Source organism: Podarcis gaigeae (genome assembly GCF_964106915.1).
Source record: "Podarcis gaigeae genome assembly, chromosome: 5".
Lineage (NCBI taxonomy): Eukaryota > Metazoa > Chordata > Lepidosauria > Squamata > Lacertidae > Podarcis > Podarcis gaigeae.
Genome location: NC_139681.1, coordinates 50659957 through 50678143, shown reverse-complemented (window position 1 = coordinate 50678143; position 18187 = coordinate 50659957). Strand labels below are relative to the sequence as shown.

General features: G+C 38.5%; 1 protein-coding gene across 3 annotated transcripts in view; it reads left to right on the top strand.

Moving 5' to 3' along the window:
• ATRNL1 (attractin like 1) overlaps positions 1 to 18187 on the top strand; it is a 502266-nt gene that overhangs the window by 259479 nt on the left and 224600 nt on the right. The window lies entirely within an intron of this gene.

Genomic DNA, 18187 nt, shown 5'->3' with positions numbered 1-18187 from the left:
ACTTTGTGGTCACAGCTTGATTAAAATAAAAAATTAAAAAATCATCATTTGCATCCACAGCTTAAATTGGGTCGGATCATTTAAGACTCAATGAGCATTTGCACGACGGTATAATAGTACTGAATAAATTAGACTGTGATTTAAAACTGTTGCTCTGAGAAACTTCAATATCACTGTGATAAGAATAAATGTTTTACCGGCTAAGCTGATCTTAGAAATATGTCACCCCTGTAGCCGTCAAAGCTTCCATGTCAAACTTTCAGACATAATGACTTGGACACAAAGAAATACTTGTGCAAGTGTATCCAGTCCATTTATTAGTAAGAGATATCGGGTTGGAATTGTGAGCACAACTCTGCTCATGAAATTATGCTTTCTTGACTCATCTCATCCAGTGCAGCCACTTTGGCCTTCCAAAAGCCATTCCTGAGGCCCTCTCCAGAGGAATGGCATGGGGTGGGGCACAGTGAGCTTCATGAGGGTGCGGTTCAGGAAGATTCCTTGTGTGAACAGAAGTGCTTTTCCACTGGTGCATAGTGTCACACCAATATACAAGTAATTCATATATAAATATTCATAAGCAGGGGGGGTTAATGGAAATTAAATATTGATATATCTTTTGAATATTATATAACATTAGGATAAAATTGTGCAAATAGTTACTTATCAGAGTCTAAATAGTTACTTCAAGGTACCCCAATTTATTGCTTAGCTAGCTAGCTTCTTAAAATAGCCTGATATATTTTGTAATCTTCCTGAAATCCTCCAATAGCTCATTATTGACTGTAGAACGACAATGATGTCATCTGACCATTATCTTAATTACTTTAATTATGTCAATTTATAATGTTATTTTAATTGGGAGGTGGGAAAATAAATAGTATTCCAGAGTCATAGGAAAAATATTTAATTGCAAAGAAATTGATTTAACTATGATGTAGCTGTTGAGACTTCCATTGTGCTGTTGTTTGTTACACTTTCCACAAAACATAGCACTCATGCACTCTGAAAATATTAGGTATGAAACATGTTTTGAAAACTCTTTCATGTACACATTCCTTTTGTGCTTAAATGCAGAGCAGAATGATACAGACTTGCATGTGTCAACCTTTTACGTAAAAAGGGCATCCTTTTATATCTACAAGCTGAAGATTGTAGCCTATATGCTCTACACATGAGGAACACATGAAAAGGTGTAGAGCGGGACTGTGTCTTTTGCTCCTCCCTTGACATCACATTTCCTTCTTTCAACATCTATGCATTGCACACAGTTGTATACAGAGAAAGTCCAACATGGGAGCTCCTACTCATGAGTAGAGGCTCTTCATAATAAAGTGCTCCTGCTCTGGACTTTCTTTGCATGTAACTGCATACAACATAAGTCACATAATATTATACTATGTGTGAGGAGAATGGTTTGAAATGCAAAAGCTAATTAAAACTAATTTAATCTTAAGGCACAGCAAAAAAATACCAGAGCGAATATTCTGATTATTTGAACAAACCATTAATTTTATCCATGCTTATACACAAATCACTTATGAAGCATGACTTAATATATTTGGTTAGAATTAATATGACAGAGAACTAAAACACAACCTCTGTCAATTATTCCAATCTAAACAGTTTTTCTGCCAATAGAGAAGTTGGATTTTTTTTAAGTACCTGTAAACATTGTTAATATCATGTTGTCTTCCTATTTATGGTTAAATACATGTCAGAGATTTAAATAATGATTGTGTCCAAGTGTTTACTAATCCTGAATGGTTGGATTCAGTTCATATTCTATTCAAAGGAACCCAAGTTTCACTGATTTTAAAATGGACTTAAGTTTAGCAAATTTACATAATGTTTTTCTATGCATGTGTTCATGGAAGTTAGTTCCATTATGTTCAGAGGTGCTTACTTCTTTGTAGGCCAAGTCTAGTGAAGCTGTAGGTGGGGGTACATGCAGCAAATAACAACATATAGCCAGGTGTTGGATTGAAATTGGGCCACAACTTTATTGATTACAGCAGAATAGATTTGGTGTAGGCGTTGGTCATATATCCATTAATCAACCAGCCCACTTACTGGCTGATACGTTGTTCACTAAAAGACAGGGGTTGGCTGATGCTGGGGTTCCTCATGGTACAAACCATTTCTGATAGGCCCCATTCAGCCACTGGCAGGGGATGCTCTGGCCCTTCAGCCCCCAAGCTGGGTGTCTGGACAGAGAATGCTACCCTCCAGGGTCACTTAAGGGAATTCCCATACATATGGGATGAGTAGAGTGCCTCTTCCTCCTAAGGACCCAGCCAGTGCCTCTCCCATCTAGATAAGTTGTGATGATTGTTATGAGGTAGGTGGAAACTCCCCATAATTAAAGCCAGTTTGCATGTAGGCAAAATTCCTCCCAGCCCTAAAATGAGCAACCTTCCATAGCAACGTCATTGGTCAACAGACTCATTTCTGCAGAGGAGTCAGAAGTTTACAATAGAGGGTGAGTGGGAGGGAAAGTCTGCCAATACTGAGGTAGGGTGAGCATGCAAGACCCACCTTTAATGCCCAAGGAGTGGACCAGAGGGCAGTCTATTTTCTTGCAACTTCATTTGAAGGATGGGCTGTGCCTGTCTCAGACACTGTGTGCAGATGTAAGGTCTCATGAGCCAAACTAGAAGCTATATTAAGGTTATCATTGGTGCCTGTGAATAGCAGAATGTTCACAGTTGGACATGCTTGAAAGCCTTCTCACAGTCAGGGGCCCTCATTTGCATTTCATGTTAAGGCACAATGCCCCAAAAGCACTGTAATTGCTGCTACATCCTGCTTCTGGTTGCTATATGCTCCAAGCCCATTTCCTTCATGTCTTTCTACAGTGCTGGGCAGGTTCTTAGGCTGAATGGTGTAGAAGGCATTGTAAATCACTTGAGGAGGGAATGGAGCAAAACTGGTGAGAGCTGTGGTCTTGAAACAGTCTTGAGGGCTGTATAGTGAGCCTAAAGTTCCTCACCCTGTTCACATAATTAAATATTTTTCACAAGTAAATGTTATTTCCATTTTTATGAAGAAAATATTTTGTATGTGGGAAGTGTCTGTGGAATTAATACTAGCATTGTTCCTGGTGTTCTGCTCTCCAGAACATAGCATTGTTCCTGGTGTTCTGCTCTCCAGAGGTAACATTGGGAGTTGGTCACCAAAATTATGTCTGCCTTCAAAGGTGAATAATCTCTAGTTTATGGATTATTTTTGTTAAGGGTCTGCATTAACTAATCCCCCTCATCAGTACTTGAAACAGAACTGCTTTGAAATGCAATGGCCCTGTGCTTCCTCATTAATGACAATTTTACATTCTGTTGGAATTGGTCATTTATACATCCATTGCAAAAGTTGAGGCAAGTAATTAGCCAGAGGTTCGGCAGCTTTTTAGTGAAGACACTTTTAAGTGGTGGTGTTATAAGTGAATGCTTTCTTCTTTATTAGGTCTCTTATGCAAAAGTGTAGGCTTTGATGTTATTGACGTTGCATATTATAGTTGGAGTTCTTTTTTTAGTCATGTGGTTATTAGTAAGAAGCAAATACAGGTCAAAATGGAGATTCAGGTTTCACATTCAGTAGCTTTTTACATTTCCACTGACAGGAGCTGGGATCGAAATAACTGCTGACTCTTCTCTATACCCAGGATGGCTTTGGGCTTGTGGCTCCATAGGAACTGATTTTTACACCAAGACCTTTTTATGAGGTGGCTTAGTGAGCATTTACTTATCAAAGACAGGCAGAGGGGAAAGCAAACACTGGGTCCACCCAAGCCCTATCTAGACTAACTCTTTGGATCCCTGTCAATACCTTTTTTGTCCTTTTAAATAACCACTTTTTTTTTTGTTTAAATAACCACTCTTCCTTGTATACAAAAACCACTCTTTTGTATTTTAATTATTTGAGCAGCACAAAGTTGTTTCCAATTAGGTCTAATTAAATAATCATAGCTAACATGCTGAACATACATTGATAGGAAGCAGCATCTCAACAGCAAGCTTTGCCCCCCTCCCCCAGCCTATATGCAATCAACCAGAGCTGTCCCTGAGACCCCAAGTCCTGGCCTGGCTACCCTGCCAATTGACTCTAGGGACCCACTTAGCACTGAGCTGCCCCTACTGTATGATGATTCCTTCCTGGCAAGCTGTGCTGTGATCCAGCAAGAGATGCAAACTGAGCCCACCGATCTCATGAAATGCTGATGCAAGCCATCTGTGAAGTAAACACATTTGAGTGTATGGAGAATGATTTATAAGTCTGGTAAATATTACAAACATAGGGTTTGCCAACACCATGTTTAACTGTGTGCTTGCAGCTGCCCCATTTAATTTGTGTAGTCCACATGACAATCCAATCTCAATGCTTTTCACGTGTAAATTTGGGTTCACCCAATACAGGGATAATCTGATAAATTAGAGGAAATTTCAAACTACTCAAATTGGCCTTCACATACAATTTGTTTCAGTGTTTTTCAGTGGGTGGATCAGATGTCATTTTTTACTACTTTCCTTTCCATTTGCCCTACTTCCTCACTGCTTTCATTTCATTTTCAGCTGTACTTATACAGTGGTATCTCGGGTTAAGAACTTAATTCGTTTTGGAGGTCCGTTCTTAACCTGAAACTGTTCTTAACCTGAGGTACCAGGTTAAGCTAATGAGGCCTCCTGCTGCCGCTGCACCACCACTGCATGATTTCTGTACTCATCCTGAAGCAAAGTTCTTAACCCAAGGTACTATTTCTGCGTTAGAGGAGTCTGTAACCTGAAGTGTCTGTAACCTGAAGCGTCTGTAACCCGAGGTACCACTGTAATGATTTCTGGTGTGCTCCTGAACAGAAGAATACATTTTTCTTTTGATTCTCTCAGATTTGCACAAAACCAGAAAACTGTACAACCAAACTACATTAAAAAATCTACACCAGATATATTGGACAGCAATCTGAAAAGTGTGTGCTGAGGATTTACAGTTGCTTTAATTTCTTTTGCAGTGGGATAGTAGGGGCATGTCAGGAGCTTAGCTTTTTATATACATTTTTCTTTTGATCACTCAGATTTGCCTGTGTGCTTTTGCACAATATTTGAGCAGGGATTTTTTAAAAAGGGGGGAAAGGGGGGGCAATTTGAATGGGGGGGGACTGGCTTAACAGCTAAATGCCCAAATGTTGATGAGCCCACAGCATCCTATAGAATGTTATTTATCTTTGTCATGAACTAAAATTTTCACTGTAGACCATAATTTATTATAATGCCATTATTCTGAGCAGCTACTTATTTGCTTAACATGGATGCCAAGATAAATTAACCATACTTTTTTCCTATTTATAATTAATAATTTACATATAACCTTTGGCTTTTCTTTTATCTTCAAGTATTGATATAAGACATATAAAATCAGCCTGTATGTGGAAAGAATGCTTTGAAATGCAAAATCTAATTAAAATGGATGCAGTGTTATTTTAGGACTGTTGAACGATACTATAGGGAATATCATGAATATTTGAACAGACCATTATTTTTTTATCTGTGCTATTCAATTTACGCACCAGTCAATTGTGAAAAATGAGCTGGTTCTTTTGGTTTGAGTATAGTGAACAAGAGAGGTAAATCGGCTGAAACACAAGTAATCAACACAATGAAACCATTTCTATACTTTTATTTGGGGATGTATACTTAGAATAAATTGTTAATTTGATCTGACATTACATGGCAAGTCATATAGATGCTTCATTTGCAGTTGCTGGTGATGAATTCCATCCTGTACATGAGATAAAGCTGGCAGGCTCTACTCCCTTTCCCAGTGGGTTATGGCCAGCACAAGTTTTCTTCCTACTGTGGTCAAAGAGGCCTTCAAAGCTTGATTGGTGGCAGCTGTGGGTAGCAAGGCTGGTGGATTCCCACAGCACTTAGAGAAGGGAATTGATGCTTCTTCTCATAAGTGGAGAATAACTAAGGAAGAACAAGGAGGGCACTGCTCTAGCTCTCTATAGGATGTATGCAAGTTGCTGCCAGCAGACTTAACTCAGTACCATGACTTACAGCTGCAGCAGTTCTGTGAGGACATAGGTAAGGAAGGAAAGAGTTGAGATTGGTTTGGATACAGCCAGCTAGCGAAGAAATGCAAAGCAGAAGCTCATAAAGGAACTATATTTGAATATACTAAACTGTCAGGGGTGAGCAGGAAGTAGCTAGAAGTCTCATAAATCCCAGCCACAGAACTCATTCCCACAAGGGTGGTGAATCTCTCTCAAAAGAGTAAGGGCACTTCCAGATGTTCCTGGTTTTCAAGTGGGATTCATTCACATACCAGCAAGTTCAGGTTGTACTATTAAAGCTGATTTTGATCTCTTGTGTGACAAACCCACTTCCCTAAAAGATCAGGCTTCTTGTGATAAGGAAAGTTACGAGGAAACAAATTAGAATGAACCAGGCCATCTAAAAGTGCTCTAGGAGTGACAGCTACCAATACGTTCTGCAAGACTCTTCCAGGATCTGCAGGCTGCTTCCTACCAGGGAGCCCTCAAGATCAGCCTTCCCTAGAATTTCTCCTGGCCCTAAGCCTAGCCCGAGTACTGTTAGGAGACCCTACAATGCTGTAACTTGGACTTGGACTCAAGAAAAGTTTTGAGTCTGTTTCCCTGGGGGCATGACACCCTCACAATCCCTTCTCTATCTCTGTTCCTAACCCCTAGGAGAGTGTACTCAGAATATAAATGAATATCCATTTTAGAAGGGAATGGGATCCTTCTAAATGATCACTTTACACTTTCTTGGAGTGCTGAATCCCTGTTTCTAGGAGGGGAGTATCTATCAGGCTGGGGTCAGTGCACCATGTCCCTGAAGGTCTCATCTACATAGCTTCTCCAGTTCAGTTGTGTGAGCCAAAAAAGAACAGATTTGTAGAAAGCACAGGCCAACGAAGTCTGCCCTACAGGCTGATACTTTTACATGTGACACTCTGATTGATGCACTGCATAGTTTTCAAACCCTTCTGGCTTTCCAGCTTCATAATTGGCCCAGACTTTAAGACAGCAACAATAGGGAGAAAGATGCTTGCTGTGGCCTTGATTGTTCCCTTGATAGAGGTACAGCTTTTCAGGCAGGAGAATTCATGGGGATTTGATTTTCACAAGGCGGTAGCTACTAAGGAGGGCCTATGTTCTCTGGGAAGCTACAATTGTAATACAAACTGTGTTATGGTTTGGGTTCAATGCATAATTCCAAACATTTCCAAATTGGAACTGCTCAGCTACATCCCTAGTTCAGATCTTTGGAAACCCTGAATTCTCTTGATGAGTTTGTTTTAACGCATTGTAAACCAGAAGATAGGTGGGTGAAGCAGTAAGTTGAAGCTAGAGAAGGGACTCTTGAGGACAGTGCTCATGGAATCTCAGTTCCATATTCTGTTACCTTGTTGTCTTAAACACATCCAACTTCACTCTGTTTCTCTCACTCACATTGTGCCATTTATGAGGAAAACGGTATGGGGCATTTGCTGATGCATTTCTTAGTGTCTTCTGCTTGAACCCTGGGAAGGCAACAATTCAGGTTGCTGAATTAACCCTTGCATGGCTTGGGATACCAGTACCTGAAGGAACACCTCTTTCTTTCAGATTCTTAAACAATTTTACATTTTTATTAGTATTCTTTAACATCATTTATGGAGTTTCTTTGGTCTGTCCTTGAGGAGGCAATTTTGTTGTTCGTTTGTTAAGGCTGGCTACGCCATATTAATTTGAAAGGTTGCATTTGTTTATATTGAATATCTTTAATTATTTTATTCTAAGTTGTCTAGAGGCTTTGGCATAGGTGGCTCATGAATTTAATAAATAACTTAACTTGCTGGAACAGAGGTATTCAATAGTTTATCAACAAAACAATGAACCACTTGCTCATAAATCATATTATATATTGTGTTTATTTATTAAACAAGGTAATTGTCAATACAATTTGCATGGTAGGAAGCTGCATTCTCCCAAGATCTTCAGCCAGCTGGCAAAGGGTAGCAAAGCAGTTTTCTCCACATGCAAGGGGGTGGGGGAGTGTGAAATTATGATATTTTAGATTGCAGTTCCCATACACGCTTTTGCTCTTTTGATACCACTGGTCACTTCTCAAGGTTTTCCATTTAGTCTCATTTCCATTTGTTCTTTTGATACCACTGGTCACTTCCCAAGGTTTTCCATTTAGTCTCATTTCCATTTGCTCTGCCGAACATATTTAATATGCTCCATTATTGCAATTGCAGTTTTCTTTTCTAAGATAGATGTTTGTTAAATCTCAACTGAAGGTGCCTTTGATGTTGAATGGCTGGCATTTATGATAACAATAAAATAACTTGTATAAATGCGGGTACACATAATCATGGCTGGCAGCAATTTATTGTTATATATAGTGTGTGTCCTGCATATTTAATACAAGTTTCTGAGAAGATAATATGATTGTAGTTATGTGGGACTAATGGTAAGATAAGGAAATTGGTTGTTTTTCATACAACTTAGAGATTTGCAGTAATACTCAATTGCAAGCTAGGGAAAATCCCAATTTAAATGAGAAAAATGCTTCAGGATTTCTTTGGCAAGGTTAATGCTTAGTTCTTCTGTGAAAGAAGGCTGTAAATATGCTGTTAGGAGTGTCACTGACTTTGTCTTTCTATTTCCTATAAATATTAAATAGTACATAGTAAGCTCTTTCGAATACACAAAGTACCCCAGAAAGAGCACTGCTCCTCCCTTAACGCCCCACACTGTAAAGAGTGCTCACAAACATTTGTCATCATTTCATCATTTATTATAATAAGCATATTTTTTGCAAGCAATTTCCCCCATATGTATTTTTGTACCTTATCTTCACACACTCATTATAAGCATTCTTGTACAAATTTATATGGCTGTAGAACAGCATTGCAGAATTCAGAGAAGTGTAAATTTCAAAGGTTAGCTGTGTTTCAGGGTGCCTATTCTTTCTGGAAGAGAGCATTAGAAGAAATTATGAGTCTTAAATCATCAGAGAGTTAGGGACTTGTCTGTCCCCTGCAAGGGAAGGCAGGCTCCAGTGGATTGAGAGGACAAGACCAGTAGTGGATCCAATGGTCAAGAAGGTGGTTTCTGCATATGCTGAGATGAGGGGCAGGGGAAGGTAGCCCATCTAGGAGAAAGAAAACTCTGATCTGAAACCTCCACTGCCTTGCGGTTACACTCATTCATGAGAAAGGCCTTGCGAGTAAACCCTATGAATAATTTATCTGTTGCCTTGCAAGACATTTTTTGGGCAGCCCAGGACCTCCATATTACACTGCCAAGGCTTATGCCCCAGAATAAAAGCAAATAAAATCGAGAAGAGCAATTAAAAGCGACAGGTAAAAGCTAAAAATCCAATGCAGCAACAATACTGTAATCAAAACAGAAAGCCTGAAAAAAAGAAACTAGTCTTAAAAATAGCTGGTGATTGTTACTGAAAGGGTCCTGTCCCATGTTACTGCCAACTGCAACTCTCATGGTAGACACAATGCAAAGCTCCTCTGATGACAACAGTAGGGAGCCTTAAGAGTGCTTTGCCTGTCCTCACTCAACAGCATGATGTTGCAATTGTGTTTTATCACACGTAAACCAAATTCCTAGAAATCAGGCTTGAAAAAACATAGGCTTATCGGAATGCAATGGACTAACAGCATCATATATGTGAGAGTGAACAAAGCATGGCAATTCCACAGAAAGTGGTTAGTGAGAAATCTGACATATTGATAGACTCATGATTTCATTTTACAATTTATACCTAGAAATCCATAACTGAAGGACAGATAGTACCATGAAACATTATCATTTGTCTGCACACTCACACTTTTTTTTAATTCTCTTTGACAATTTAGTTTGCTGCAGTAGTATTCTGAACTAAGGGACAGAAAAAAAGCATAGCTAATCAGATCTTGGGCTTGTTATTTATGTACAGCATTAATTTTACAATTTCTACAAGCCATGCTTTTATTAATGTTTTTAATTTAAGAAGCTGTTTCTGGCATTATTGGTATAGTTGCCATAATGGTGAAGCAGCGCAGAAATAGAAAAGGCATTCTGTAATATATGACTTAAATAAAGAAAACAAATGTAATGGATTAATAAGAATTTCAAGCAAAGCCAGCAAGCTGAAGTATTCTTCCTTCAAGCTGAGACATTTTGTGGGAGTAAGAAATAAACTAGCTAACTCAGCCTTAGGACTAAATACAAATTATTATTATTATTGAATTTATATACCACCCTGTACCCGGAGGTTTCAGGGCGGTTCACAGAATAAAATCAAACTACAAAGTACATAATCAAAATAAAAACAGCAAGCCAATAACCCCCCCCCCCCCACATTTTAAAAGGGCATAGGATGTAAACCAGATCAACCAAAGGCCTGGTTAAAAAGGAACACTTTTCCCTGGTGCCTAAAGGTGTATAATGAAGGTGCCAGGCAAACTTCCCTGGGGAGAGCATTCCACAGAAGGGGAGCCACTGCAGAGAAGGCCCGTTCTCATGTTGCCATCCTCCGGAAATCTCGAGGAGGAGGCACACGAAGAAGGGCCTCAGATGATGTAAACTGATCATTTTTTTCAACCGTTTCTTATACCTGAAATATAAACACTTTGGGTATTAAAAATATTGTATTATTTCCAGACATAGTCATGCTTAGACTCATTGGAATGAATCGGATTTAAGTTAGACACTAATGCAAGTCCTATTAATTTCAATGGGTCCATTCTAAGCATGTTTGAGTCTGGATGCAGTGCATTAGATTTTACTACTTCCAGATTTTCCTAGGTGGAATAAAGGACTAAATAACAGATGAGAAACAACAGAAAAATAGTCCCTTGATGATGTGAAGTAAGTCATCATATGTATCAAATCAGCAAGTGCTGGACTTTGACCTCAAAAATCTAAGCTGTGAAGATTACTACTATATTCATTGAGCCAACCTTTGGGGGGAAAACCTCACAGTATTGTTGTGAATGTGAATCAGATATTACTTTCACAACCAAAAGGGGGAATTTGTTGATTTATTAAAGGGTATAGCTAGTGACTTTATATAAAACAAGCCTGTTTTGAAAGTGGAAGATTGGAGTCAGGTCAGACTAAATGGTGAACAAGGTGAGCAAATGTTATCCCTTCTCCTCAGCCCAGCACCCACATTTTCCCTTTCAAGCCCCATATTTATCCATTCCAACCTTACAGACTTTGTTACAGTGACTTGAGCTAAGGAAAACAATAATGAATGTCTAGTTAAGCCTCTCTTAAAGACATGTTTGGTCCTTTTGCTCTTAACATAATTGTCAAATGTTTTGTTGAGGATCCAGAGAACAAAGGCCCCTGATTATTTTTGAGTGTACGCAATTAAAAGGGAAACACGAAAAAGAAATTATTACCTCATTTGGTTCTTAATTTGGTGTTTAATTTTTAAAATAGGTATCCTCCTACAAGTCTTAGAATTACAGTAACAGAACTTTTGAGTTAATTTTGTACCTGGTTTTCCAGAGCTGGACGTTTTTAAGGCCTTTCTCAGAAATGATACTTCATGATCAAGAGTAGCCACCAAAGATCTACCGTCAAACTTTTGTTATGATAATAAAGATAAGAGGGTAACTACTGGATTCTTTCTCTGTACTTGTGTATTCCTCATCCTACCCACAAGAGCTACCTATCAGAAAATAAGAGTTTGGCAAGACCAATGGTCCACCTGGTCCAGCAGCCAGCAGCTCCCCAGCAGCCGGTATTCAGGGGGATAGTACCTTTGAACCTGAAATTTATTTATTTAGCTTTCCTAGACAATAGCCACTGACTGACCTACAGACCTCAAAGTGTCCCTATTTTCCAAGGATGTCCCTGATTTAGAGAAGCTACACCGGTTTCAGATTTGATCCTGGAATTTCCCACTTTTCCTTAGGATGTCCCTATTTTCATTGGAGGGTATGGACCTATCCTAGTCAGATTTGTTCAATTCCCTCTTTAAAGTCATCATCACATCTTGTGGCAGGGAATTTTATAAATGAATTATGTGTTGAGTGGAAAAAAACACTTCCTTTTGGTTTGGCTATCCTGAACCCATATCCAGGCAATTTTATTGAACAGCCAGAAGTTTGAGAATTATGGAGGAGCAAAGTTTTCTCTTCAGATTTTCCATACAATGCTCAACTTATAAACCTTTATGACACCTCTCCTCAATCATCTTTTTTCTTTAGCATCTGTCAGGGAAAAGCTGTTCAAACTGCTTGACCATTTGAGGCCTTTTCTGTAACTTTTCCAGCTTTATTGCATTATTTTTGATGTGGGCTGAACAAATGTGGACGGTACATGTCAAAGTAGACATGACAGCATATCTTGCATGCAAACAGAAAAGTTAAAAGCAGCTGGTGAGAGGTTGGGGGACTTAGATTGGCTATGACTACTCGGGGAGTGGGGTGGTCTTTTTTATGCACAGCTATTCTAATTAAAATTGACTCCCAGGTGCTATTTGCCCTTATCTGGTCATGCTGCTCATGTGGAACATATTGCAGTTTGTCTAAATTCTTTCTTCTGAAACATTGACTCTTTCAAAAGGTTTGAGAGGAAAACGTTGATCCTACCCCTACCCTAGCTTCCTGGTCTCAATTCAAATTATTCTCTCAATGGCCACTATTTTAAAATGCTTAAAATGTTAACAAAATGTGAGATCTTTTGTATTGGATTGCCTATATCATGTTTAATTGAATACAGTAATTCAAGGCACAAGACTTTTGATAACTCACAGAGTTCTTGTTTCAAGCTCTGTTGAATTCTACATTTGCATTGCTTTCTGCTGCTACTTCTTGTAGATTCTTTCTTTCTTTCATTCTGGCAAACACAGTGGTGAGGGAAATAAGGATAGAAATGCATTGTGGTGGAAGAGAAGCTGGAGAAATAAGCTGGAATTGTGAGCATTTATTATGCAGTCCTGTAGCATATTCTTAGATCTCCCATATGTACCGGTAGTTTCCTAAATACAGTGTAAAACATGGTAATGCAATCATTTTAAAAACTATAATACTATTGCTTACAATATAAACTCAAAATCACAAGCAATATCTGCAAGACCCATTGCATAGTTAATACCATAGGTCTGTTGTCATTTTTTTATTGTAATGAATTGAAGCAGCATACTGCTCATATCAAATTCTGTTCTGCAGAGCATAGAGTTTTTTGCTAAGTTTTTAAAAAGCATGCAAAATTGCCTTTTTTAAAAAGGCAAAGAATTCCCAGTACTCTTCCTTAATTTAATGCCATGTTATTTCTGATTGACAGTATGCAGTATGATGCAAATATTCTAAAATATGTTGTCTAGTGAACCCTAGAGACCTTTTGTATCTTAACTCATTACACAGCAATTTGAAAGAGGACAAATTAAAAGTTACCTATGTTGTAGGGATTTCGCAGTGAATTAGGGTGGTTTTTATAAACTGTAGGATTTATGTAGGATATATGACATTTATGTATATACTAGTTTGAAACATTTTGTGACACAAAACACTGTACCTTCAGTTGTTAATGACATTTCCCTTTTCATTTGATGACAAGAAACACAGGATTAGCTCGTGCCGAAAAGCAATTTGGGGCTTATGTCATTTTAAACTTGAAAGCTACTTGGTAGATAGTATAATTTTTTGTTTATTTGTAGAGTAGAGAACTTCTCAAGAGAAAACACTGGAACATATCTGATGATAGGCCCTCCAGGTTGGTCTATCAGAGTATAGATGCATCTGAAGATTCTTTGGAGAGTTTTGTTAGTGGCAGCTTGTCAGGCCACATTATGCCAGTGCTTAAATGCCAATGCACACATAATGCCAAGGCTTCTGGGAATGATACAAGGTACTGCATTTGACCTATAAAGCACTAAATTACTTTAAACTTGCATACCTAGGGGAACTCCATATCTCATCACAATACCTGTGATGGACCAAGTGCAGCCAAGTAGTTCTTTCATCTATGCAACATTCACATGATATAGAGAGGTGCTCTCAGTGGTTTTCCAAAATTAATAAGCTTAATTTTATTTAAAAGCTTGCTAAGTCACCATGAGGAATTTTTAGTCTGTGGAGTGACCTCATTCCCTCCATAAACCTGGGCAAAGAAATGTGTTTTTAATTGAAATGAAAAGGTAAACAGTGTTGGCACTAGACACGTACTGTAGAGGAAAAGGGGACCACCATGGAAGAGGCCCTTCCCCTCAGAAAAAAATAGTTTCTCATCCAAACTCTATTGAAAACTCCTGTAATGTCTGAAAGGAAGAGGTTACTCAGACTCTCTAACTGGACCAACACCATTCTCTCCATTATATTGACACAAAAACCCTTAACTCAGGAAGAAAGCACTGGAATAAAACAATGTGTTGTACGCCATTTTGGGGGAATGACACTAGAAATATTATCTAAATGTTTATTTGTACTTCAGCCTTGCCATTTTCTGTTATATAGAATTGTTAATGCCTCCAACAAGAGGTTAATGAAAAAAGAAGTCTTATAAGTAGATTCTCATAAAGTTTTTAAAGTTTATGAAAGATTTGTGCAAAAGGAACAATCTTACCCAGCAGATGAACTCTGAATTATAAACAGCTCTAAGGGTATGCTTTTCTCTTCAACTTCCCCTTTTATTTTCGATGATGATAAAGTGAGGGGGGGGGAATCCATTTTATGCCCTTGCTACAAAGTTAACAAAGCATTATATCGCCACCTGGCCATCTGTTCGGCTAAAATGGCTGTTATTATCTGGGAAGGATGTTGCTTTGACTCTTTTTAGACTCGATATGCATGTTTATTCCATTATACAAAAACACCTTGCTTGGCGCTAGTTGAGCTGGAATTTCTGCTCAAGCGTGTTTTTACCTCACTAAATGTGCTTTTGTTCAATTCCTCACAAACAGTGGAAAAATAGAGAGCTTGAGCATGGAAACAACTATTTGCAATGCAAATTTTTGCATGGTTAAGAGCCTTTGCCCATTAAACCTACCCCCCACCCCATGCCAATACTGTATGAGCCAAGTTTTAAGTGGTTTTATTTTTCCATTAACCAGATTGTAGGAACTGGCAGTGAAGATCTCTTACGGATATTAACACTCCTTCTTTTCACCACATTGGCAAAGTGTTGTCTGATTGTTTGGCTAGCATTGAATCTTTCATGGTTGTTGCATGTAATCCCATAAACTTCATCACTATATAACCTTGATTTCATAAGAGCATAAACACTGTTCTCATTTAAATGTTTTAATTAATGCTGCAATAAAAATAAAGTGTTTTATTTGTTTGTTGTGCACTTCAAGTGTATGTTTATGAGACAGACAGACTTAACATGGCATATTGTCACAGTATTTTTGAGCAGGAAAAAAAGTCTTGCATGCCAAAATAAAACTGCCTCAAAAGATGAACCAAAATGAGTTCACAGTGTAAATTCCAATGACTTAAGATACTGGTGCAATTCTAGCATGCTTCTTTCTTTCTTTCTTTCTTTCTTTCTTTCTTTCTTTCTTTCTTTCTTTCTTCTATTTGACACATGCATACAAATCAAATTTGTCATAGAATCATCATGAGGATCATCTAGTCCAACCCCCTGTAATGCAGGGATCTCAACTAAAGCCTCCATGACAGATGGCCATCCAATCTCTGCTTTAAAAACTCCAATGGACAGTTCACCACCACCTTTCGAGGGAGTCTGTTCCACTGTTAATAATAATAGTAATTATTATTATTATTATTATTATTATTATTATTATTATTATTATTTCTACCCCACCCATCTGGCTGGGTTTCACCAGCCACTATGGGCGGCTTTCAAGAGAACATTAAAAAGAGAATAAAACTTCAAACATTAAAAACTTCCCTAAACAGGGCTGCCTTCAGATGTCTTCTAAAAGTCAGATAGTTGTTTATTTTCTTGACATCTGATGGGACGGCATTCCACAGGGTGGGTGCCACTACCAAGAAGGCCCTCTGCCTGGTCCCCTAACCTCACTTCTCACAGTGAGGGAACTGGCAGAAGGCCCTTGGCACTAGACCTCAGTGTCGGGGCTGAATGATGGCAATGGAGATGCTCCTTCAGGTATACTGGGCCGAGGTCATATAGGGCAGCACCAACACTTTGAATGGTGAAACAGCTCTTACCATCAGAAAGCTATTCCTGATGTTTAGTCTGAATCTCCATTGCTCTAACTTGAAGCCATTGGTTCAGGTCCTACTCTCTGGAGCAGAAAAGAACAAGCTTGCTCCATCTTCAGTGTGACAGCCCTTTAGATATGTGAAGATGGCTATCATATTTCCTCTCAGTCACCTCTTATTCAGTGTTAACATACCCATATCCCTCAACTGTTCCTCATAAAGCTTGGTTTCCAGACCCTTGTATCATCTTGATTGCCAGTGCAAAAAACTGAGATATGAAAGCTAGGAGCTAAATGACACCTTAAACCTAGGTTATGGGCGCAACAGCGGAATGTCTAGGCATACTTTTTATAACAAGAATACAATGGTGAAAATGAAATAACTGCAGCTAAATATTATGTTCATTTTTCACATGGTCTAGTCCTTCCCCTGTCCACCCCCCTAATATTCTTAAGAGGGTCACTTATCCAGTCTTCAGAGAATAGCTGAAGTGGGGAGGCAGAAAGAGGTCGTCCTATCCTTCCACTCTGCAGTTCTAATCTAAAATCTTAGATGCAGTACTGCGCCCAGAACTCAGAAACTGCTTGCGCTAATGAAATTCCCTATCACAAAGTGCGCATAGAACAAAGGGAGTGTCAACAGAAAACTGTTGGTTACCCCCTTCTACACATGTTCCATCTTCTCTTCTTAAATTGGGGTGCCCAAAACTGGGTACAATGTCCTCCATCTTATATTTGTGCAACTGGTTCTTCCTGCCTGAGTGTAGAACCTTACATTTGTCCCTACTGAAATTCATTTTGTTAGTTTGGACCCAGTTCTCCCCCAATTACTTATATTTCACCCACATGAAGTGGTATGTGTGTGTGTGTGTGTTTAATTAAATAATTAATCTTCCAGAGTTCTAAAGATTCTAAAGTTACTAGTAATACAATATTGCTGTTTTTAGTACAGAAGCAAAATTGAGTCTTGTATAAGTAGGTGGACCTAATATAGATGACCAGCTTATCATATTGCATACTATCTCAGTGCATATTAACTATTTTGTGAGCACAAAACAGTATTTCAATAAACAAAGAAACAGGAAATGTTGACAAAAGGCTCTACTAACATATGGAAAGATAGGTAGAAATAATTTCATTCAACAGAAAACATACAAGCCACTATCTGGAGGCTGGGAACCATGTAGTACTTCAAAACTAGTGACACATCTATATTGCACTGCTTTATTATATGTATAAGAAATGAACAAACTTCCCCACATTTCCTATGTGATAAACTGCTTGCCAATATTCATACATTATCTGAAATCAGTCAGTATTTTGACAATTAAAATGAAAATGTGCACTGCTACAGCCGATATAGCTAGTTGTTATAAAGTGGATTGTAATTTTTACAGAATAATGAAAATAGTACTTTTGTTTAAATACTTCCATTTAAAATCTCTGTTCTCTGCCTTCTGGAGGGGGCACATCTTTGTGCTGGGGGGAAGGAAGGGGACAGGTTTTGGGCAACTCAAAGGTGCTTAGGTCAAGTAGGCAGATGTAGTTGATACCTCTGGTTGACACCCGGGTAATAAATAGGGTTCTGATTGTACAGTCTAAAATCTTCAGCTTCACAGGACATCTAAGGGAGGGGCATAATTGATTGCAAGCCAATTTGAAAATTATCCCCATTCAGCAACAACTATTTACTGCACAGTACAGGATAAAATTCTGCAGCAGAAACACTTGTAAACACTTGATTTAATGATTCAGTGAAAGGGGTGGTATAGGCTGCAGTTTTGCTCTGAGATTTTTATTTTTTATTTTTTGTAATTGGCCAGATATAACAAGAAACGAGGTGTTGGGGATATTAAGGACAAGGGAGCAATTAAGATATCCTCTTCATATGATGCTAGATCCTGGTTTCATCCAAGCTTTCGGAAATATTTTTAAATTGTATTTGCTTTTGAGTAACTCTGCCAATCTCCTTTTGTCTGCTGGCTCTTATCCAGCTCCCTCTGCTTTGCTAATTATTATTCCTCTGTTATATGCCTAGGGCT